The 22,872-nt window shown below is 46.1% G+C and overlaps 1 protein-coding gene and 1 long non-coding RNA gene across 8 annotated transcripts in view; one reads left to right on the top strand and one right to left on the bottom strand.

Annotated features, from left to right (window-relative positions):
- RERE (arginine-glutamic acid dipeptide repeats) overlaps positions 1 to 22,872 on the top strand; it is a 423,431-nt gene that overhangs the window by 334,988 nt on the left and 65,571 nt on the right. The window lies entirely within an intron of this gene.
- On the bottom strand, positions 11,179 to 13,055 carry LOC147577758 (uncharacterized). Its single transcript, XR_015254445.1, has 3 exons — positions 12,892 to 13,055; positions 12,284 to 12,400; positions 11,179 to 12,175 (listed from the first exon to the last, which is right to left on the bottom strand). It is a non-coding gene; the product is annotated as an uncharacterized LOC147577758 (long non-coding RNA).

Raw genomic sequence — 22,872 nt, 5'->3', positions numbered from 1 at the left:
GGCTGAACTGCACCTAATCGAAACAGATGAAGTCACCCTTCCGTGCTCGGGTAGTTATTAATTCTGCTTATTTATGCACGTGAGCCGAAGGTAGCATTTGCTGTGCTTGCCGTTGCTTATTGCGCTGGGATTCCATTGCTGCTGGCTGCTGTGCTCTTAATTAGCATTCAGCTGTTGATTAGGGAAATGCCGGGGATGCTAATTGAATTCTTTTTAAAATTCAGGGCCTGCATTTTCCTTGTGGAGTGTGGCCTGACTTGCAAGGTTGTAAAGTTGGGTGCTGCACTGAGCTGCACGCTTCACCCTTTGCTTCCCATCCACTTGGCCAGGTTTGTTTGGGACGTTCTTTTCATGTCCAGGTGGCTTTCAGCAAAACTCCAGGTGTTGCCTGAGGTGAAGGCTTTGTTGCTTCTGGTGTTCCCGCAGAGGATTCCGCTTGGTCATGGCTAACTGTAACTTTTATCTGGAAATATGCTTCCCTTTCAATATTGGGTATCAGCGTTGATGTCCTACATGGCGTGAACAGCCTAGATACGAATGATCTCTAACATTTTTATCCAAAGATAGTTCATCCCTGGTGCGGTGATAAACTTTAACTGGTCGTGTACATGGATTTACAAATTCATAAATTTTAAAACGTCTAAGCTGTCCTTCGGCATAAAGCTCAGTGTTATCATAAACGCAAACGAGAATCCTTCTTTCAAAATTGACAGGACACGCCAAACTAATTGTCTGAATATTTGTAAACCAATGAACCCGTGTGGCTGGTCAAGGAATGATTGCCACAGGACACACACAGCTGTTTGAGGGGTGTCTCTCCCAGCAGCGTCTTCAGACGCCTCTGTTAGGCCCTTTTTGGAATGTCTGCTCAAGAAAACATTGTTTTCCTTGCTCACTCTTTTCAAGCCGGGCATCCGGATGTGCCAGAAGACAGAGCTGCTTAGTGGGGCAAAAATACAATGAATTTTATTTGCTCTTTGTGTGGCAGCTGTAGAAAATGGAATCCACAGCAAAACCAGAGTCAAGGTCCTATATAGCAGCAGGAGGTTTTGGAGGTGAAAGCAGAGATGGGGATGATGACAGGGGAAGAGAGCCAGCCCTCCTCAGCCTGCAGTTACCATCGTGTGAGTTTTAAGATGTCCATAATCTCAGTGTTTAGTTTTAAATTGTGTATTTTCAATATAAGGGAAGCCTTAATTGTATGGTATCGATTTTTAGAAATGACCAGGTTTCTAGAGTTGTTGGGCGTTTTATATAGTCATTCAAAAAATGTTGGTGATAGGAGGGTCCTGTCGGTCATCTAATATGAACCCATTCATTTTTTTTCTCTTGTAAATTTTATGTGAATCATCTCTGTTGTTAGGATATCATTACAAAATCATTACAGGGGAGTTGAAACCTCACTACCATCTCAGTTTCTAGGTTTCCTGCCCTCTTTGTGTCTTTGTTCCCGTATGTACATTGGTTTATGTGTTTGTAAACTTACGTAAGTTGAATCATTTTATTGGAATTCTCACTTTCATAAGAAATCTTAATCTGAGAATGTTTACGATATACCCAGAACTTGAACTAGAGATACCTTTCTATACCTCTGCAACACAGAATAGGTAGTTAGTAAATTTTATTTTTTTTTTTTTTTTTTAAATTTTTTTTTTTTCAACGTTTATTTATTTTTGGGACAGAGAGAGACAGAGCATGAACGGGGGAGGGGCAGAGAGAGAGGGAGACACAGAATCGGAAACAGGCTCCAGGCTCTGAGCCATCAGCCCAGAGCCCGACGCGGGGCTCGAACTCACGGACCGCGAGATCGTGACCTGGCTGAAGTCGGACGCCAACCGACTGCGCCACCCAGGCGCCCCGGTAGTTAGTAAATTTTAAATTGAAGTAGCTGTTTCTCTCAACTGATTACCCTTCCTCTAATTTTAAATTAATTGGTACTGCCTCTTACGAACAACTTAATTCTGAGACAGGAGGGTAGGAAAGATAAGTAGACATTTTGGCATATTATTTACACATAAGTTATATACATATATATGTGTGTGTGTGTATATATATATGTATATATACATATTTATATATTATTACTCATGTTATGTGTTCCTATGGTCCATAGCAAAAATCAGTCCTTGGTGTTAAAAAAGAAAAATATAAGGGTGCCTGGCCGGCTCAGTCAGTAGAGCATACACCTCTTGATCTTGGGTTTGTAGGTGGGAGCCCCACATTGGGTCTACATAGAGATTACTTCAAAAAATAAAATCTTTAAAAAATAAACAAGTCAATAAAAGAGGAAAATATAGATACAAGTAAAATTTGCACAGTGCTTCAAGTATTAATGAGATTGAACTATTTTTCCTATGATTGACACCCATCGGCCTTTGAATCAAACCCTTTTTTAAACAAGTCAATAGTGTGAATAGAGTGGAGTATATTACTGCCAAGTCCATTCGAAAATGAGACGGTGAATTAAAAATCAATTATATGTGTGGAAGAGTTGGTATAAGGCAATCAATTTTGTCAGTTAGTTTGCAGGAAGGCTCTACTGCATAACAACCTGTAAAGAGAAACGTATTTTAAAATCCTTTAGTAAATGAGATAGGCTGAACATTAGAAGGAGAGAGATATTTCAAAAATTTATTACAGTATTTCATGTCAATACAAGTTGCCTCTGGGTTAAATCTACAAATTCAGCCATGACCTTGGATTTCACATACGTGGCTTTATTGCTTTCTAGGCTTCCTCTTTAAACTGTGGTCAGAGAAGGTAGTATGCCTGTTTTTCTAAACAAGGCCGTTCTTTTTCTCATTTTCTTTAACCAGTATGTTTCTAAAGTTCCTTACCCCCTAGCCCTGATACTAGGTAATTTTGTTTAAAACCAACAGTAAGTTGTGCTATTCTTGGGCTCCAAGACGCAGTACCAATTTAATTTAAATGTGTGTGTGCATGTTGGTGCGTGTACATGTTCAGGCCTTAGGGCAATGAGGAACAGCACAGAGACCTGGGAAGTAACCCCACACTGCATGCAGGCACACCCCAAATTATTCCTTGCTGCTTAGGATAATCTTTTAAAATCAAAGAGCAATTTTCCTGGGACATTTTTCATTTTTGCTTGAAGTGGGGGAGTATTGGGGGGAATCTTCAGCTTGAAAGATTAATAAATACTACAGCAGTGGGTTATTGAAACCGTGTTTTCCATCTCATTTCCAAGGGCCTGTAAAAAAAAAAATGGCGACAGCATACACTTTCAGCCACTCTCCGTCATCTTTCTCTGTTCGTTTAAAAAATGAGAACAAGACACAAGGGGACTTGAGAGATTGCATTTGTTCTCCTGTAGACAAAGTGGTTATTTTATAAATGAAGAGGATGGAAAACCCTTTCCTTCTGCAGTTTCTTAGCAACAGAGCTGGAGCCAATTTTAATGTGTATGCATGGAACATTCTATGTATGGTGACATTGGAGCCGTACGTTTTCACAGGTGAAACATACTGTGTTAGTCTGGTAACTGGAGTTCAGTGTGGGGGGAAGGAAACAGGAGGTTAAAAAAAAGGAACCCCCCGATGAGAGGAAGTAACTCTTTTAAACTGTCTCCTCTTCTCTGGCATTCTTGTGTCTTAAATCTAAATTCTCTCTTAGGTAGAAGTCACAATGGCCTTGGTAGCCCCCTAATTGCTCCCTTCACTGGAGTGCCAGCGCACTTTTTTTTACATTTCCTAGTAGCGTTTTGTTGTTGTTCTTTCCTCCGCCCCCACCCCGCATGCTGTCAAATGACACTTTCCACTGATATTTCAGAATTTGCTTTAAGACGTGTTTCCAAAGTACTTCATACGGGTGAATTCCAGTGCATTTTCCACATTCATAAAGCAAAGTGCCGAGGTGTTGGGAAGCAAGAGTGTGTTTGGTGGTCATAAAGGAGAACTTCCCCCAGTTGGCCTTACCGGCTTAGCACTCAGGCCCACGGCTGGCTGGCTGGCTGGCTGGCTCTGTATTTCTTGCGTCGGGTGTTGGGGCTTGCAGATGGCAAGCCCGCTCGTTCTCCGTTACCGTCGATCCTGTGTGAACGTGAACGTGGGATGACCCTTCGTGTCGCTCACCGGGTTACTGACTCAGTTCTGATTTTAGATTGCTGTTCGAAGTTCACCCGTCCATTCGTTCCGCAGGTGTTGACGGAGCACCGGGACGGCGCTCTGCCAGGCGCCCTTCTGGGTGCCGGTGATGCGGCCCGGAACAAAACAGGCAGAAATCCCTGCCCTCCTGGAGCTGACGTTCCAGTGGGGGAGACGGGTTAAAACAAGATCACCCAGTAACACACCCAGTGTGTTAGCCACGCGCTGAAGAGCTGGGGAGAGGGGAGGTCCGCCGCGCTGGGTTGTGACGGCAAGTGTGTGTGGGGACTTCCACAAGGGGCTAGGAAGTCTCGAGGTCAGGGCCTCTGGTTGAATTCTCCTTGTATCCCCAGCACAGAGCCCAGGGCCTGGGATGTGGCGGACGATCCGAAGCTAGTGTGTTGACTGGGTCGGATGGAAGAGAACCTGAGTGGAGGTGGTTGACCCCCCAGGGCCTCGCGGCACTGAGTAGAGTCTCGGCCCCTTTGGCTGAGCTCCCCGCGGCCGCCTTGGGGGCTTCTCCGCCGAGCCCACGGCTGGTGCGCGCTTTAGCTCCAGCAGAGCCGACTGGACGTGTCCCGTTCTTTCCTTCTCGGTGGCTTCCCTTGGAAGAAGCAACCAACCCCGTCCGCGTGTGTGAGGTTTCATTCTCTGGACTCCAGCGGGGAGAGCTCCGTCTTGCCAGCGTCGCTTCATACTTGATGTGTGGTTGCCATGTTGGCCGTGGGAGAGCGAGCGATGGTGGGGAGAGGAGGACAGAGCCTCAGGAGACGGCCCGGTGTGGGTGTGGCTCCTCGGACTAACCCGTCTTCCCTCACCACCCATCCCGCATTTGAGAGCGGAGTGACCTGTTTGCACATCTCTTTCTTCGGGCCGGCTGGTGGTTCGGGGCGGTCTTCTTGGCAACCGTGGTACGTGGGTAAAATACGCCTCGCCTCTCAGGTTTCCCCCGAACCTCTAGTGTGCCTCCCTGTTTGGTCACTTCTAGAGTATTTTCTTCCCTTTTAAAGGGCTCGATCCCCTGTCGTTGATCTCAGCAAGAGGAAACAGAAGAACTGTCAAATAAATATACCAGGGAATTAAGGAAAGAGCAAAGCAAAGTTGTAAGGAAAACGACAACCGAACTGAGAGAACAGAGCAGAATGGCTGGAGGCCTCCGTGCGGCCCGAGGGCTGAGGAGTGTGCCCACACCGGGTTTCATAGCTAAAGTGTGCGTCTGGAACCTGCTTTGTTTGTTTGTTTGTCTTTTAAGCGTATCCTCTGTCATTCTGGATCCTTTTGTCAAACGTTCAGAGATCATGACCCAGAGAACACTGGGAAGGTCTCTGTCCTGGAAATGGGGCAAGTGCCTGTGCCACACTGAATACCTGCAGCTTTGCCGTCGCTGTCCGCTGTCCTGCGCGACTCTGCCACCCGAGGGCACGAAGTATGTGGCTGAAATGCAGCGCACTTGAGCTCTGGAGGAAGGGAAGAGCTTAAATCACACCCTTCTCTCTCCTCTCTGGAAGGCTCATTGGGGTGGGACGTGTTCAGAGAGAACGCAAGGCTGGACGACAGTTCTCAGGCCGCCAGCCACCTTTGAGATGTCGAGGAAGTCAGGTCCCCTCCTTGAGCCTTAGTTTGCTCTGTAAGAAATGACAGGGAAGGGAAAGGAAGGGCGAAAGGGCACACTTTGCAACGGCCCTGCAGGTGTGTTTGCCCGGAAATCTGGACCTGATACCAATTTCCTCCTGCCGACCACGCCTCCCTTTCACTTCCCAGGTGCAAAACTGGACTGATAGCTTATCTCCAGCTAACAGAATCATCTCTGTTTAAGAAATCTGAAAGCACGTATGCCCACAGACTCCTGTGTCCTAATGCTAACTAAGAGTTCTTGGCTTCCTCGCAACTGGTTTGTCAGTTTTGATTGTAAATTTATTCTTCTCATCTTCCCCATCAGCAATAATAAAACAAAACCTCTGGACCCCAGAGATGCATGTTAACGAGAGTTACAGGCTCTCCCAGAGCCAGAGGGAAGGGTGATCTGTCACCAGTGGCTCTGCTCTGTGTCATTTCAGTCCCTTTTCTCCTCTCACGAGCCCCCATCTTGTCTGGGAGCCACTGTTCCTGAAGCCTATGCAGGCGTTACCCACTTGCAAATAAGCCACTTTCCAAACAGGCACTTTCAGCCTAAATTAATCATTTTCTTTTTCCATCTAGGGCCTCTAATTAGTTAGGATAACATAGCTAGCTAAGCAGGCTTGGTCGTCCATTTTTGAAAGAAGGGTTTTAGAAAATGGATTTAACAAGGTGTTATTAAGCATAGATGTGGGGAGCAGTTGACCTGGACTCAAAACCCATCTAACATTCATCTAAAAATAAAATAGCTTTGGGGCGCCTGGGTGGCGCAGTCGGTTAAGCGTCCGACTTCAGCCAGGTCACGATCTCACGGTCCGTGAGTTCGAGCCCCGCATCAGGCTCTGGGCTGATGGCTCAGAGCCTGGAGCCTGTTTCCGATTCTGTGTCTCCCTCTCTCTCTGCCCCTCCCCCGTTCATGCTCTGTCTCTGTCTGTCCCATAAATAAATAAAAACGTTGAAAAAAAAATAAATAAAAATAAAATAGCTTTGCTTGTGGAAGGCACTGGGCCCCCGGTCTGTGGTTCCCATCCCTGTGTTCCCAGCGGAACACCACTTGGGACCCTTGATTTCATCAGCCAAAGCTGTTCCAGACTCTCAAAGTAGCCTAAAGTTGGGATGGACTCTGAATATTTGGATCCTCCCTCTCTGCCCAGTCCACGAAAATGAAATGCTCCAATCCTTTAGCAGAAACAAAAGTTTGAAAATTATTTTCTGGTTGTCCTTTGAGACAGCCCAAGTTCTTTGTCAGCTTTCCAGTTTTTTGACCCCGGAACAGCCTGACCCTGGTAGTGTGTCTCCCTCTTTAGAACTCTCTGACTTCATAATCTGCTCACATTCTCCCCCTGCCCCCCAGCCAGGCTCGCTCGTGCGCGCGCACGCTCTCGCTCTCTCTCTCTCTCTCTCTCTCTCTCTCTCTCTCTCTCCTGTGAGCACTCTCTCTAAAACCCCTGCCAAACATTCAAAGGATCCACTTAAATTATCTTGCTTTTATTTTTATTTATTTTTTTTTTTAATTTTTTTTTTCAACGTTTATTTATTTTTGGGACAGAGAGAGACAGAGCATGAACGGGGGAGGGGCAGAGAGAGAGGGAGACACAGAATCGGAAGCAGGCTCCAGGCTCTGAGCCATCAGCCCAGAGCCTGATGCGGGGCTCGAACTCACGGACCGCAAGATCGTGACCTGGCTAAGTTGGACGCTTATCCGACTGCGCCACCCAGGCGCCCCAAGATTATCTTGCTTTTAAAAGGCAAACTTTTTCAGATGGATCATTCACTTGCTCGTACATCAAGAGGAGCCAGTGAGCATCATGCCATGTTATCCTCTGTTGGTTTGAAATAATCTCAGGCACCGCAGAAATCCGTTGCTAGGAGGATACGCAGGTGTGAGGGAGGCACTGTCCTTCAAACGAGTATCTTGACAAAAGGAGTGATGGATTTGTGTAGTTCAAAACCAAACCTTATTGTCTGTTTCTGGATAACCGACTTTAGATTTGCCTTAAGTACCATTATATGGGAGGGGAGGGCTTTTTTTCCTACTTTATATTGAACTTAATTCCACTGCCTTTCCAGACCTCTGCAACGTTCTGCTGGATGCGTTTGGAGTCTTTTTATCCACTGCTCACTGTCGTAATTCTTCCTCTAGAACCTTCTCTTCCTGCTGTCGTTAGTTTAGCTTTGTGTTTTAGACACAGATTAGAAAACAGTATTGGTTCGCCATCCAAGAGGAAGGGAGCTTATCGCTGACTGGAGACAAATAAACTACGTTTGTTCTTCAGCCACTAAGATCTCTGCAGGAGTCCCCACTGACCTTGATAATTGCCTGGCTGAGTGGCATCCCTGACTGATTTTGGCACTGAGTGTACACGCGTACTTGAGTTGGCTGTTGTCGCCACAGACAACCTGGAGAGGAGATAGCAGCCACACAGTTGGAAACTTTCTGAGTGCCCCTCCTGCTCCTGGTGTCGTGCTGGGGCCCACGGGACACGCGGGGCTGCACTTGCCACTTTCCACTGTCGGACGGGGAGATCAGGAAGGGCTCTCGGAGGAGGTGTTATTTGATAGGAACCTGAAAGCATGGGTAGGGTTTCGCCAGGCACGGTGGATCCAGGTTAATGGCAGAACAAAGGCATAAAAGAATGTGAGTGGCTGCTTAATAGCCAGTCGCCCAGTTTGAAGCTATGGGTGGAGGAGTGTCTAAGACAGCTGATTGATTCAAAGCCACCCACTCTCTATGGAAAGAGAAGTTTATGTTTAACTTAATAGAAAATAAGGAATAATTACACATTTTTGAACGTGGGGAGTGATAGGACTGGGGCCACCATTGAATATTAATCCAGCAGTAATGGTGGTAAAGTGGGTAGAGAAGGGAGTTAGTGGTTCTGGAACTTGGCTACATGTTAGAATCATCTGGAAAACTTTAACGTTTCTCAGTGCTAAGACTATACTCCAGCCTGGTTAGACCAGAATCTCTGGGGTGGGACCTGGGCGTCCATGTTCCAGGCTACGGACTGTGGTCCTAGTGAGAGATGTTGAAAGTTTATAGCAGTGATTCTCAACCTTGGGGGCACACTAGACTCACACAGGGAACTTTAGTGCACGCACGCACACACACACACACACACAAAACAGAGACTTGGGTCCCACCCCAAGATTCTGATTTAATTCATCTGGGATATGACCAGGGCATTGGGTTCTAACACCCAGCCGAGGTTGTGGGGTAGAGGGAGGGAGAAGCAAGCGGAACAACTAAAACCAAGAACTTCCAGGGCAATCCTAAGACCTTTATTCTGCGCCAGGTGCTGTTCTGAGCACTCGGCTTGCACCGGCTGGACTGACGTGTCACAGAGTGATCTGGAGAGCCTGCTTTCCGGTCCAGCTCCTCCCTTGCTGTACCACGTGGTGTCTCTAGAGAAGCCTAGCCGATTGGAGGTGGGAAGCAAGGAAAGGGTGGAGAAACACCATTCAGGCTTCGTGTTTTGGCACGAGGGAGGAGACTGGTGGTACTAGTGACAAAATCTGACGTCGGGACTTGTTTTAGAGGAGACGGGAGTGTTTGTGTTAATCTTCAGTGACTTAAAAAGATGCGGGTGGATCCAGCTGTTAGAAATGAAGGTCTAAAGGTAGGAGAGATTTCCGGTCTACAGGGAAAGCTCCCATTTGAGGAGACCGGAAGCTGGCTCAGGGTCTCAGCTGCTAAGTAGCAGAGCCGGGAGCTGGTGAGTCATCAGGGATAGCAGTACAGACTGAAAAGGGACTTTCTGGGGGACTCTTATGTTGATAGGCAGAGGGATGGACAAAATAACGAAGTCAGAAAAGGCTGGAGAAAGGTTTGGACTCTATACTGTTTAATTTGTTAACCGTTACCTTGAACTCCTAGGATACGAGGAGTAGTTACTTTGTTTTGTTTTGTTTTGTTTTTGTTTGATACACGCAGTCATAGGACTGAGGCTGTCTCTGGCAAACTCATGTGGAGGATTAGGGGAGGAAACTGGTACAAGGTCAGGATGCTGAGGCACGTCTCACAGCATTGGTGACACCGTTGAAATAACTGATAATGGGTCCCAGGCTTCATTCACAACTTGGGGAACCGGGTAGAGGTGGCAGAAGCATCGAAGGGCTGTGGGTCGTAATCAAGAAAAAGATTTTGTGGGATTCCTGGTGGCAGCGTAAATAAGAGAAAATGTCCAGGTTTTCAGGGCTGCCCAAATGTGAAGGTTGGCTGTCAGTGGGCGGCTAGGTTGGAATGACGGGCACTGAGGATGGTGAGGCAAAAAATCCAGAATATTAGGAGGGCTCTGGGCAAGATTCTTCATGTTCCTGAGAGTGCTGTCGAAAGATAGGATAGAGAAAGGGACTCTCAGCTAGGTGTAGGATCACCGAATATGGGTGAGGGAGACTGGCTTTGTTGGTTGATACCGTGACAAGAAAAAGCAGCTGGAGGCGGTAGATGATGTGGTCAGAAAATGCTGGTCAGACCGTGGGAATCAAAGAATGCACAGAACTAGGCCTCTGACTCTGTTACTAGAGGGGTTGTGAGGGATGCTGTATGGGTCATGATGTGAGGATGTTGTTGGGGGGGGAGGGCGGGGGTGAGTGTGAGGGAATTTGGAGAACAGAAAGAAGGGAGGGAGGGAGAGAGAAGACAATAGGCCTCCAGGGGACACAGTGTAAGGGGCCAGTTGGGAGTTGCTAGGGTGAGCTGTCCTTAGCCAAAAGTAGGGATTGGGATGGGAGTAACAGGGGAAGGGGTGGGAAGGAAACTTGTGGCGTCGATGGTCATTTTAGGTCCCACGGCCGGGGAGACAGAGACCCCTCTGCACTGCTCTGCTTCATGATGTGCTTCTTGAGAGCAACCCATCTCTTACGGCGTCCCACTCCTCAGCACGGCACGCTAAATGCCAAGTTGGGTTGAATTGGATCAACATCTAGAGGTTGAAGAAGGAGGCAGGATTTTGTGGCTAGAACATTACTTAGAATTTAAGATGTCAGATGGGAGCAGTGGCTCCAGGATATGTTGTGCTATTTGTTTCCTCAGTCGCTCAACAAATGTTAGGCATTTAACGGTGGACCAGGTCTCGTCTAAGCCTTGGAGATAAAAATAACATTGGACATACTGTCCTCAAGGAGCTTGTGTCCTATTGGGGAACACGGACAAATAAACAAATTAACGTAAACAACACGATCCACGTAGATGCTACGGAGAACATAAGCCAGTTGCATTCGGGGAGACTGAGTAGGGCAGGGGCCGTGTGGCCGGGGAGCTGCCTTCTTCAGGGCAGCGGCACCCCATTCCACATCACTGTGCCTCCAGGTCTGGACAGATCATATGTCTGATAATTCAAGTCAGTTAATTAGGAGTGATACGCGTTTTCGGAACAATCGAATTACTTAGCCCCCGTCTGGTGACTTTCGGGGTCATGTCTCAGTTGCCTATAAACTGTTCCCTGTCAGGACCAGATAAATGCCTTCAGGACTTGGGAACTTCTGAGGGCTCAGAACGAACTGAATTTGGCTAAAAGGACAGGTGGGAACTTGGCTACAGAAATAAAATCACGTAGCTGCGTGAAAGTCTATTCGTTTCACCCGCACGGACGTGCATTTTCCAGTATGGGGGACACAACAGTAGAATACTTCTAAATGACAAAAAGATTCTCTAAACCTTCTCTGTGACTTTTTAGATTGGGGGACAGATTAGAAGAGCAAGGTCTGGTTCTCGTAAAATGTGTGCCGAAGGCGGCTTTGGGTGCATGTTGTCTGCGGCCAAGAGAGAGCGGGGGTGGGGGGGAAGCTGTGGTTAAACCCAGAAGGAGGTTCTGTCTAGCCTGTGTGGTTCCCTGTAGATGTCACCACCATTTCATTTTCTTCAGTGCTTCTTAGTATGATGTTTCGCCAAAAAGGCCTACGAGCCTAAAGCCCCCCACCCCTCCAAAAAAAGGACACGAAGGAACTTGATGGGCCGGTGATTCGTTTCCTCATTGTAAAGAACATTTCCTTCATCCTTTATTAAGCCACAGGAATTTTTTCCACCGTTGGCCACCCTAGACTGTGTTGAGAAGGTCCCACCAGCCCTGGCTGCCGGTAGTCAGAGCAGTCTGGATCCTCTGCCCGCCTGGGAGAAAACTCTCAGGCCTCGTCTCAGGCCTCAGGGCTGTCCCTAAATTAACCAGGGGAAAGCAACTTCTGGTCTCCTCTGAATGTTTGCCATCGTTGTGTCCTGTTACTTTTGGGTTCGTGATTTGCTCAAAAACAAGAAACTCCAGTTTCTTCTCTTTTTTCCCTCTCTACCCCCTCCCTTCACTTCTACTTGCCTCAGATAACTCCTCGTGTGTCTATAGAAAACCACGTATTAGTAATGCAGTTAAAGTTTAGTGGTAGAAAACAAAAGTGTCGGTAAACCTGTGTCTGGTTGAATCTGTGCTTGAGACCAGCTGCTGCACCTTCGGCAAGTCCTCAGTCCTCTAAGAAATGAGAGTATTAATTAAATAATTAGGTCTTCTGTGGCCCTCGAAGGCTCAGGTACTGGTAATAGGAATTGTCTTTGAAGAAATATTTATTAAATACCTGACTTACGCTTATGCAAGGACTCTGACAGATGGACCCCGACAGGACTACCCCACTTCCAGGAGAGGGCCTTTAATGGCAGTGATGGGCTTGGGTGCCCAGAACTTGGTGCTGACTTGGTGCTGGGCACGACACGGGAAGTTCCATGGCAGGGTGCACAGAGAAGGATGACAAAACATAGATGCGGAACGGCGAGTAAATAAACCTGTTCAGGGTCATACCGGTGGTGAGCGAATCAAAGCCACCAGCCCAAGGATAGCTCCTTAGTGACGTTGCACAGGATCCCCGGGCAGAATACCGCGTGATGAACCGCTGAGGCGCGGGAGGGGTGTGGGACACGTTCGGGGAGCGGCAGGGACCCGGCTCTAGTCGAGTCTAGGGCAGTCGCCGTGGGTTCTAGGGACCTGTGCGCATCACGACCGCTGCCCTGCCTTCTCGAGCTCACGCGGCACGGTGTCCCCGTGAGCCGAGGCGAAACCTCCCAGTCCGTTTCACCGCATCTCCTGATCCACACACTTGAGGGTGGTGGGCGCTGAGTCCAGGGCGGGAGCAGGGAGAGCCCGAGCTCCTGGATCCGCACACCGAGGGGCTCGAGCTCCCCGTTTGCCTTTACCTGGTTCTGTCAGGTGAAGCCAGAGTCCAGCACATCCCAGCACTTCCAGCTGAGGCGCGGAAGCACGCTCGGCACTCTCCGCGGTTGCCGCCTCTCGGATGAAGCTAACAAAACAAACAAAACAGAAGTCTCTCTTTCCCGTGAAGCCCCTAAAAGAATTTTGCTTTAAAAGCCATACGTTTCCTTCCAAGTTTAGATTGGCATATACCTTTGTCATGATAAGGATGTAATTTCTTGCATATAAATAGTGACATTGAAAGCGAGACTGCTCCATCACTCTTAAATCTATCCAAGGCATTTTGAACACCCTCGCAATTTATACGCGTTATCATCTATCTGAAAATACATACGAACGGGCTCCTTTTTAGCAGTAACATTTTACGTTCTATCTTTCCTTTCCCTCCTTTCGCTTCTGTAACTAGGAGCTTTTCAATCCACTTCCCCGCAGACCGTATCCCAAATGTAAAAGCATCTCCTGCCTGGGAGTCTCTTGTCAGATCAGCCTTTCATACTCTGCCGCAAAAAGGCTGCGTGTCAAAAGACGCGTGCGTGGTGTTATTTCCTTTAGCAACAAAGCTCTAAGTGTTAAAAAGGGAAGTTCTCTCCAATTATGTTATAATAATTATTAGTGTCCAGTTTATCAAAACAAGATGTTATATATGTTGATAAAAATTTTACTTTTTGTTTAATATTTATCGGAAATACGATAGACTCGGTTTTTTAAACGAATTCATTCTTGCATGAATATTGCTTATTGTCAGAGTGAGGCCGTGCTCTGCATCGGTTTTATTCTTATTTTTCATGTATCTGTAGATATAAGTGCTCAAAAACCTTGTGTGCCTGAATAAGCAGATGGGAATAATAGTTTTGTTACGGTGTCACTCAATAAGTCGAATTCCTTCCGTAACAATGCCAAAGAAACAATTTATCATCAGACTTGGTTTGCAGTGATCTATCAGATGACACCTCCACTAGGTCCTCCTTCATTTTTGTTGAAAGCAAAGAACTGGAAAGTACTTGACTTGCATAAGGCTTTCTTATCGTGACCTTAGAGTTAGCCACTGTGTCAACACCAACATCAGTATTTTGAATCGATCCTTTGTTTGGTGCCCTGGCGTGTCTGTATCAGGGGCAGTGCTGCCTAGGAGCATTCCAGATGGGAGAGGGGTGCCTTTGTGCTTGTGAGGGGAGGGCTGTCGTGAGAGGGCCCAGGAAAACACCGTGCCTTCCTCGCAGGAGTGCGCGCTCGGGCAAGTGGATGCTGTCGGGTGAATTTAGGAGGGACAACATCTGAAAGTGGAAGGTTTGGAAATGCATTCCCTTGGAACCATTTGGGTCTGTGTTTTTGTCTGCACACCCCCTTGTGCAGACTGAGAACCCACAAATCTTGCCTACCAGGCCCAGTTGTAGGCACTGGGAGAGCCCAGGGCAAGTCAGGCCCTGTAGGATCTGGGCTGAGGGCACGGAGAGGGCCGGCCAGCCTGGGAGCCTGGCAGCCATCTTCCAGGGTTCGGTCAGTCAGCCTTGGGCAGCGAAACAGGCTGTGCCGTGCTGAGATGAGTAAGCGATGAATAAATTGCTGTCCTTGCCCTCCAGGAGTTTCTAATTTGAGCCTGTACTACAAAAGAAAATAAAACAGCAACCCTCACCGCCCGCCAAACCCACAGAAAACAAAACTCTCTGTGACCTTGTTATTTAACATGCTAGCAAAGTATGTTTGTTTACATTTTTCAATGTTTTGATAAGTGGATCTCAATACAACTGGTTTTACTTGTAATCCCATGTATTTTATTTTAAGCATTTACAATCATTTTTTGGAAGAGGTTAGGCCTTTCCAGACTGCCACAAGTGCCCATGGCACAAAAAAGGTGAAGAACCCTGTTCGGAGTGCTGGCCTCTTCCAAATCCCACAGAGAGTCAGTTTCCAAGGAGTCCCAGATGACAGTTTCAATACAGTGGTTTCGTGGAAGGACGCTGCATAGAGTTGATACTCGGCGGCACCACAACACCACAAGCTTGGTGCGCGCACAGTAGACGTGTGAAGTGTTGCAGCGGGGGCGCCTGGCCGGCTCAGTTGGTAGAGCCTGTGACTCTTGATTTCACAGTTGTGAGTTCGAGCCCCGCGTTGAGGTAGAACTTACTTAAAAAAACATGTTGCATTAGACTGTCAGACCTCAGACCTGGTATCATCAGGCATTATCTGAAGGATCTGCTGTAATCCAGTTTTTGGTCCAGCATTAGGGAATCCCACCGCACCCAAAGACACACACACACACACACACACACACACACACACACACACACACACACAGACACACACACACACACACGCACACGCACGGCCACTTGCCAGAGCTGGAGCGTTCGGAAGGAGCAAACTTTTGTTGTCTCCAGAATGAGTTTCACACAATTGACAGTGTTCTTGGTTTTGTTCTTAAGTAGTGTAGACCTGTGGCTTCTCATTTATTGTTTGGCTCGTTTTCTTGAACGTCTCAACATTCCTTTTCTTCCTGGTGCTTCCTCCGGCAGCTGATCTGCCCCATGCACCAGGGCTGCTGACTGGAAGCTGCGGTGCTGCATTTAGATCCGATTTCTCACATGCTGCTGACTTGATCTCATTTACAGTTTCACATTTCTGTTGCCATACACTGTGTGATCCCGGCCTCCCCGCAGCTTTTTAACAATTAGTAATCGAGCAGGAAGTGTGTTTTTATTACAGTGGCCTTTTGATTTTGATGTTACAATCGTGTAGTGTTCAGCAGAGAGCAGAGGTGGGGAAGTGGCTCTCTGAAACACATTTTTGACAGAGAGAAGTCTGTTGTTTCAGCCACTTGGCTATCTGTCAGCGGTTCTCAGACTTCCCCCTTGTGTCGGTTGCCTGGCAACCCAGGGCTGGAGCAATCAACCCGTGGCCGTGCTTTTCCAGGCCCGGATCGGGAGATGATTTATCGGTGGAGCTGTGAGCATGGTAAACCCACGCCTCAGAGATGGACCTTTTTTCTTTCCTCTCTTCTTTTTTAAACCAGGAGTTGATACAAACCATATCAAGAAAAAAGAGAAAGAGTGTCAGTTGGAGAGTTCTGTTACAGATTTTTTGAAGAATAAAATTAAGGCCCATAGATAGGGTGCTTGTTATTATGTGTCTATCCATACGTGTATAGGTTAATATTTTTACTTAATTGGATTATTACTCTTTTAAAAATTTTTCTGTCTTACTGGAACCTCAATAATTTAAAAGTTAGTGGGTTTTTTGTTGTTGTTGGTTGTTGTTTTTTTAATGAGGATACTTGGGATGCAATCTTTCCATGAGAAACTTAGCCCAGGCAATGTTTAGTTACTTGCCCGGGGTCGTCTGTGAAGCCTTGCTAGAATCATGCATGGACCCAGAGCCCAGCTTTCCTGATGTTTGTGTCTGTGTTCTTGATTTAATACAGTAAGCATCCACTACTGATTGCTTTTCTCCCTATCTTTCAAAACTAGTTGAAGAATCCAAAGATCGTGCTTTACTATATATGTTGTGTTAACAAGTACTTAAGCGGGCCTTCCTCTTTGTACGTGTCTGCATCCGTGTGTTTCAGGAGAGCTGTCATTTTAGGACGGGTTACTTCTGAAACTTGCAGATTCTTCTTACTTTCTGCTTCCGCCTACACTGCTTTCTTTTGCACCCCTCCCCCATTTGTAGTTGCAACCTTTTAACTGTGAAAATTATCCCATACTGATTGATTTTTGCTATAAAAGTGCGTTTTAAAGTTCTTCTTGAGGTTTCTCCTTTATAGAATCTCAAATTCTAATACTGCAAACGAGGATGAAGAGGAACTCATTTTGGGGGGCGTTCTGCACAGGGCAGAAGACTCTCAGCCTGACTTAGCAGCCTGAGCAGTTAGTTCTTAAGCATATCTTTCTGTAAAACTTTAAGGAAATACTTTGGAACCCAAACTCCACTCTGCATGCAGCCCAGTGCATCCCACTGTGTATGTAAATGTGCTATTAGTATGTTTGTATTCCTTATGAATATACAGATCTAATCTGTTTGTGTAATTTACACACAGCTGTGTTCATGCTCCCTTAATAACAATATTTCCAAGCAAGAGTGAGGTATCACGGGAGCACTGTTGTTCCAAACAAAAGCCGCCAGACAGCCTTGTGGTGGGGCCCATTACCAGGCCCTGATGTGGGACCCTCCCTGGAGGGGCTCTCTTGTGATAGCCATCCTGCATGGGGATAGCATGTGACCTAATGGGGTGCCTATAATAGAAAGAAAACAATGACTGCTGGTTAAGACAGGGTTCTGCCTTATGACCAAGGCTTGCCTTTTGTCATTGAAATACACTCCTCCTCCCCCCAAACCCCCATCATTCCCCTACATTTCCTAAAGGAATAACTGATTTTCCTCCCTTTTTGGAGATTGTGTAAAGTGCACAAGTTCAGCGAGGAGCCCTGGCCCTTATCATGTGGTCAGGAAGGGGAAACAAAGTCCAGGAGCCCAGGAACTGAAGTGGACCCCCAGTGCTGGTCAGGGCCTCAGTTTCCCCTGTTTGGCAAGAGGGACAGATCATAATTAATAACTTCTGGATTTCGGCTACGTTCTTCTGGAAGGCAGGTTTCACTTAATTTAAAATAACAAGCCTTTATTAATTGTATTTAATTTAGGACTACATGTATGATATCATTGTCCCTGATTCTAACAGTATATGTATTTTACCTCCCTAATAGAAAACTGTTAGCGCTTTGGGTATTCTAATGTTTTACAACAAAGAAGAATCATTCAGGCAAGGCCTGTGCTGGTAATAGTACCCACCAGCCGCACAAGGCCGTAGGGCACCTGGAATGTGCCAGTCCAGCTTGAGATGTGCTGCACGTGTAGAATGCACACTGGGTTTTGCAGACAGAGTAGGAAAAGGAGAATGTAAGACATTTCATTAATATTCCTTACATTGGTTACATGTTGAAATGATAATACTTTGGATATTGCAAGTTAAAATGTATTATTAAAGTGAATTTTACCAATTTCTTCCTAAAATCTGACTCCTGGAAAACTAAAGTTACATATTTGGCTCGCATTTGTGGTTCACATTCGGTTTCTTTTGGGCAGCCACAGATCTAGACTCTTTTAGTTACCATTTTTGCAAAAGGCTTACTCACTAAAGATTTCTACTTCTTTTTTCCCTTGTAACTTATAGACAAGCCACATTTCTTTTTTGAGTTTCCTCTTCCTTTCTCCTGTGCTGAGCTCTACTTTTTAATGACTTATTTATGAACCACTTTACAGGGACATTTTTGTGGAAATTTTATGGTGGTTTTGCAGGGAAAGAAGGGGCCTCTGATGCCCATTTGGGTTCTGTTATTACTGTTGGGTTATTTTTAATTTGGGTGTAGCTGGGCAGCCATTATTGGCAAGAGGTATTTGTCTGGCGGTATTTCTACATCTGTTAACGCTGCTGCCTAACTAGCCAGTTCTCATGTGACTTGAAAGTGCATTGAAGCATTCTGAGATTCACCCTGTAGCGGTGCTTTGTTAGGCCTGAAATCGTGACAGGACTTCCACGTACTCAACATAATCCTCTAGACTCAGAGAGGTATATAGACAAAGCCGTACAAGCGGGCTCAGTGGCCTTTGCTAGTGGGCCCAGTTGCTATGTAAACCATCTCACATGAAGTCGTTTTCCCATTGGGCATGTGGTCTTTGAGTGAAGAAATGGAGTAACTTTCATTTGACACTTGAGACCACCCGGGAAAGGTTTAACACCGAGGTGTGTTGAAAAGAAAATGGCTGGCGTCCCTCTGGGTGCCGAGCTGACATCACGGAGCCGGATGGTGTGGTTTCTGTAGCGGGACTCGGACATTTGAGCGCACGGGAAAGTTGGTGTCAAACCATTTTGTAGGTAGTAATTAGAGAGTTGGAAGCTTAACGGTGAACGCAGATCAGGGGGCGTTGAGTCAAGTCAACAAATGGCTGGCAAGTCAAATAGTGTTATGGGAAGACGAAACCAGCTCACCTACAGATAACGTTCATTTACAAATCCAGCCCGTGGTTGTTGATCCCCTGCTGTTTGTGTCAAGTGCTGTTCTAGGTGCCAGAGATTTCGTAGTAGACAGATTTTCTCATGTATTCAGTATCCTATACATCCTGTCGTGTCATATCGTAAGGTAATGAGAGCTCCGTGTTACGTCAGAATATTATACAGAGTGATAAGGCATGCAGATTGTCTCACGAAGTCTAATTGCAAAGTTCTTTACTGGTTCATTTAAGTAATAGTTGACTAACGTGGAGGTTACAGTATTTTGTGGTTTTTGTGTTGAATTTCGTAGTGGTTTCCTATTCCTGCATAACACATCACCCCAACAATAAAAATTACCTCAAGTTTAAGCAGCAGTATTATTTTATTAGCTGTCATAGCTTCTGTGGGATGAGAATTTAGGAATGGCTCAGCTGTGTGGTTCTGACTTGGGGAGCGGAGGGGGCCTTTGTGAGGTTGCAGTCAGATGGTAGGTGGGGTCGGAGTCACCTTGAAAGTTCCTTGACTCACAAGTCTGGACGAGGACTCAAACAGCTGAGAACTGGAATGGCTGGAACTTCTGAGGTGTCTCTCTCTCTCCCCCTGTGTGGTCTCCCCGGCACAATAGCGTCAAGATAGCCGCACTCCTTAATATGGTGGCTCAGGGCTCCAGAGACAGGTGTCTGGAGAGGGAGAGCCAGAGCCAAGCAATACAGTCTGTCACAAATATAAAGCCTTTGTGGGAATGTGTGTTTTAGTTTGTTTTTGTTTTAAATAATATATGATCCTTGTCTGTGAAATGAGAGTTTTGACCAGGGCTGGGTGCTCTGAAAGCTTCCTTCCAACTCTAACATTCTCTGATAGTGCTATTATTACAGATGTGGTAGGGACCGGGGGCTGACTGACAGCTGCTTGGCTTTTGTAGGTGTTTCTGGGGCACATGAGCTGGAGTCAGCTTGTGGGGGTGGTAAGGAGTCTGCTGGACCCTTCTTGCTGGCCTCAATTAACTTAGGACCTGGCACTTGAGTCCCCCTTTGTGTTCTGTTTCTGTAGCTAATCTTGCAGGGGCAGGGATATATAGAACTACGACTGAAACCAGGCTGTTCATGATCACAGTACTCGTGAATGAAGGAAGGGAGAAGGATCAGGGCAGGATCATGTTAGACCTTCCCCCATTCTCAATCTTATGCTCTTCAGCCTTTGGAAGGTTAGAAAGGAAAGGAACAAGAAAGAGAACACCTCTGTAACAGCTAAGCAGCTGCCATATTTGATCTAAAGAGGACTTCTTTTAGACATGGACAGGCTCAGATTTGGGTTTCTGTTGTAAGTACCATCAAATCTTTAGGGATGAGGCAGGGAAACAGGTGTCTTTCTTTCTTTCTTTCTTTTTTTTTTTTTTTTGCTAAAACTAAAGTTATTTAATGTTAAAGGTATCTTTGACTAATCATCTGAACTTCCAAGTAAGAAGTTGAGAAGACATGTCCTCCATTAACAGGGTGTGTGTGTGTGTGTGTGTGTGTGTGTGTGTGTGTGTGTGTGTGTTAACTTAAATTATTTATTTAAGTAATCTCTATACCCTCTGTGGGTCTCAAACTCCTGACCCTGAGATCAACATTTGCATGCTCCTCTGACTGAGCCAGCCAGGCGCCCTAACAGGGTCTTAGTTTAGAGAGTTCAGCCATCCTCTCATCTCTGTGTAGGAGAGACGCTACCTGCCTCACTGTGGCTCCCAGTGGTGGAGAAGTAGAGGCACCGACTGTTGAGGATTCTATGGGTGGTAGAAGTTCCGGAGGCTCATCTCCCACAGGGGCGCACAGGAGCCCCGAGAGAGGGGGAGTGACCTGTTTAGGAGGTGGAGTTACGTAGGGCAGAGCCGTGTTCTCTAAGCTAAGTTGTCTTGTAAGCAAGTTTTTAACATCGGTATATAGCATATAATCCCTGACACAGGCTTTTGCTTCAGAAAGCAAGAATGTATATATAACATTTTTTAGATCTTTTTTTTTTTTTAAGTACAACACCTTTGGGGTGCCTGGGTGGCTCAGTCAGTTGAGCATCCAACTTCCGCTCAGGTCATGATCTCACGGGTCCGTGAATTCGAGCCCCTTGTTGGGCTCTGTGCTGACAGCTTAGAGCCTGGAGTCTGCTTCTGATTCTGTGTCTCTCTGCCCCCCTGCCACTTGTGCTCTGTCTCTCTCTCTCAAAAACTAAATAAACATTAAAAAATTTGGGGGGGGGGGGTTGCCTGGGTGGCTCAGTCGGTTGAACGTCTGACTTCAGCTCAGGTCATGATCTCACAGCTCTGTGAGTTTGAGCCCTGCATCGGGCTCTGTGCTGACAGCTCGGAGCCTGGAGCCTGCTTTGGATTCTGTGTCTCCCTCTCTCTCTGCCCCTAACCCACTTGCATTCTGTCTCTGTCTCTCTCAAAAATAAATAAACATTTAAAAAAATTAAAAAAAATTTTTTTATAAGTACAGTACCCTTAAATTCCTCTGATAGGAGTAGATACAATAGAATTTTCTCTCTACCTGGATTCCAAGCAGTTAATCCAATTTTGAAACTTTATTTACTTCTCCACCCTTCCTGCTTAGCATTGGGGCAAGGTACTTAATTTACCTAAACCTCAGTTTCTCCATCTGTAGAATGGCCCCAGTGACACCGGTATTGCAGTGTATACTGAGGAGGATGTGGTCTGGGACCCATCATTTCCACGTTGAGATTGTGGCGTCCTGAGTCTGTGAAAGATATTACTCTGAGTAGAAAGTATAGGTGCAGGTCTGAGGTAGGGGAAGATGTCAGATACAGGGGGAGGGATGCCTAGGTGGCTCAGTCGTTTAAGCATCCGACTCGATTTTGGCTCAGGTCATGATGACACAGTTTGGGAGATTGAGCCCCAAGTCATGTGGAGCCTGCTTGGGATTCTCTCTCTCCCTCTCTCTCCGCCCCTCCCCAATGTGTGCGTTATGTGTGCGCACTCTCTAAATAAATAAATAAGTAAATAAACAAACATTTAAAAAAAAGATTTAGAGATTTGAGAATCATCATAAAAATGTGATTATTGTTTTACATTCTTGTCTTGTTGGCTGTTTTTAAACTATACAGCTGACCCTTGAGCAACACAGGTTTGAACTGCACTGGACTGCTTACACGTGGGTTGTTTTCGATTAATAGAGTACTATAAATGTATTTTTTTCTTATGATTTTTTTTTCCTTTTTCCTTTTTTCTCTCTGAAGTAAGCTCTACGCCCAGTGTGGGGCTTGAACTCACGACCCTGAACCAGCCAGTGCCCATGCCTTACGATTTTCTTAAGAACATTTGCTTTTTTCTATCTTGCTTTATTCTAAGAATGCTGTAAATAATACATATAGCATACAAAATATGCATTAACTGACTGTTATTGGTAAGGCCTCTGGTCAGTAGTAGACTATTAGTAGTTAAGTTTTGGGGAAGTCAGGAGTTATGCATGGATTTTCAACTGCTGGGGAGGGGTGCGAGTGTCTCTAATCCCCACGTTGTTTCAAGGGTCACCTGTAACCAGTTTAATGAAACTATAAACTATCCTGGAATAATGCTAGTAAGTTCAGAGTAGACTTCCAAAGTGGCATCAGAAATCAGGAGCACGTACTAGAAACCCTAGAAATGCCCACCAGGGCTTTGCTGGCATGTCTCCTCCCAGACAAATGGATTCTGATACTGTTCATTGAACAAGGAGTTCCTTACTCAGGTCACCGTTTCTTCAATGTATTAAGTATTTAAAACCAGAAACGAAATGATACTTGTCAAAGCATCGTCAGTAGTATGTCTCCAGCAGGAAACGTGTTTTGAACATGAGGTGATGGGAATCTGCAACAAGCAGGATTGGATGGATGGAATGCAATAGGTTCCCCTCTAGTGGTTGGTCAGTAAGAGCCATTGGTGAACTGGTAGAGGCAACACGTAACACAGATGTCTGGAAAGGCTCTCATGTCTTCTGCTTGGCATCAGTGT

The sequence above is a fragment of the Puma concolor genome, chromosome C1 (assembly GCF_028749965.1).
Source record: "Puma concolor isolate L17-30 chromosome C1, mPumCon1.1.hap2, whole genome shotgun sequence".
Taxonomy (NCBI): domain Eukaryota; kingdom Metazoa; phylum Chordata; class Mammalia; order Carnivora; family Felidae; genus Puma; species Puma concolor.
This window is presented reverse-complemented; position numbering and strand designations above follow the sequence as displayed.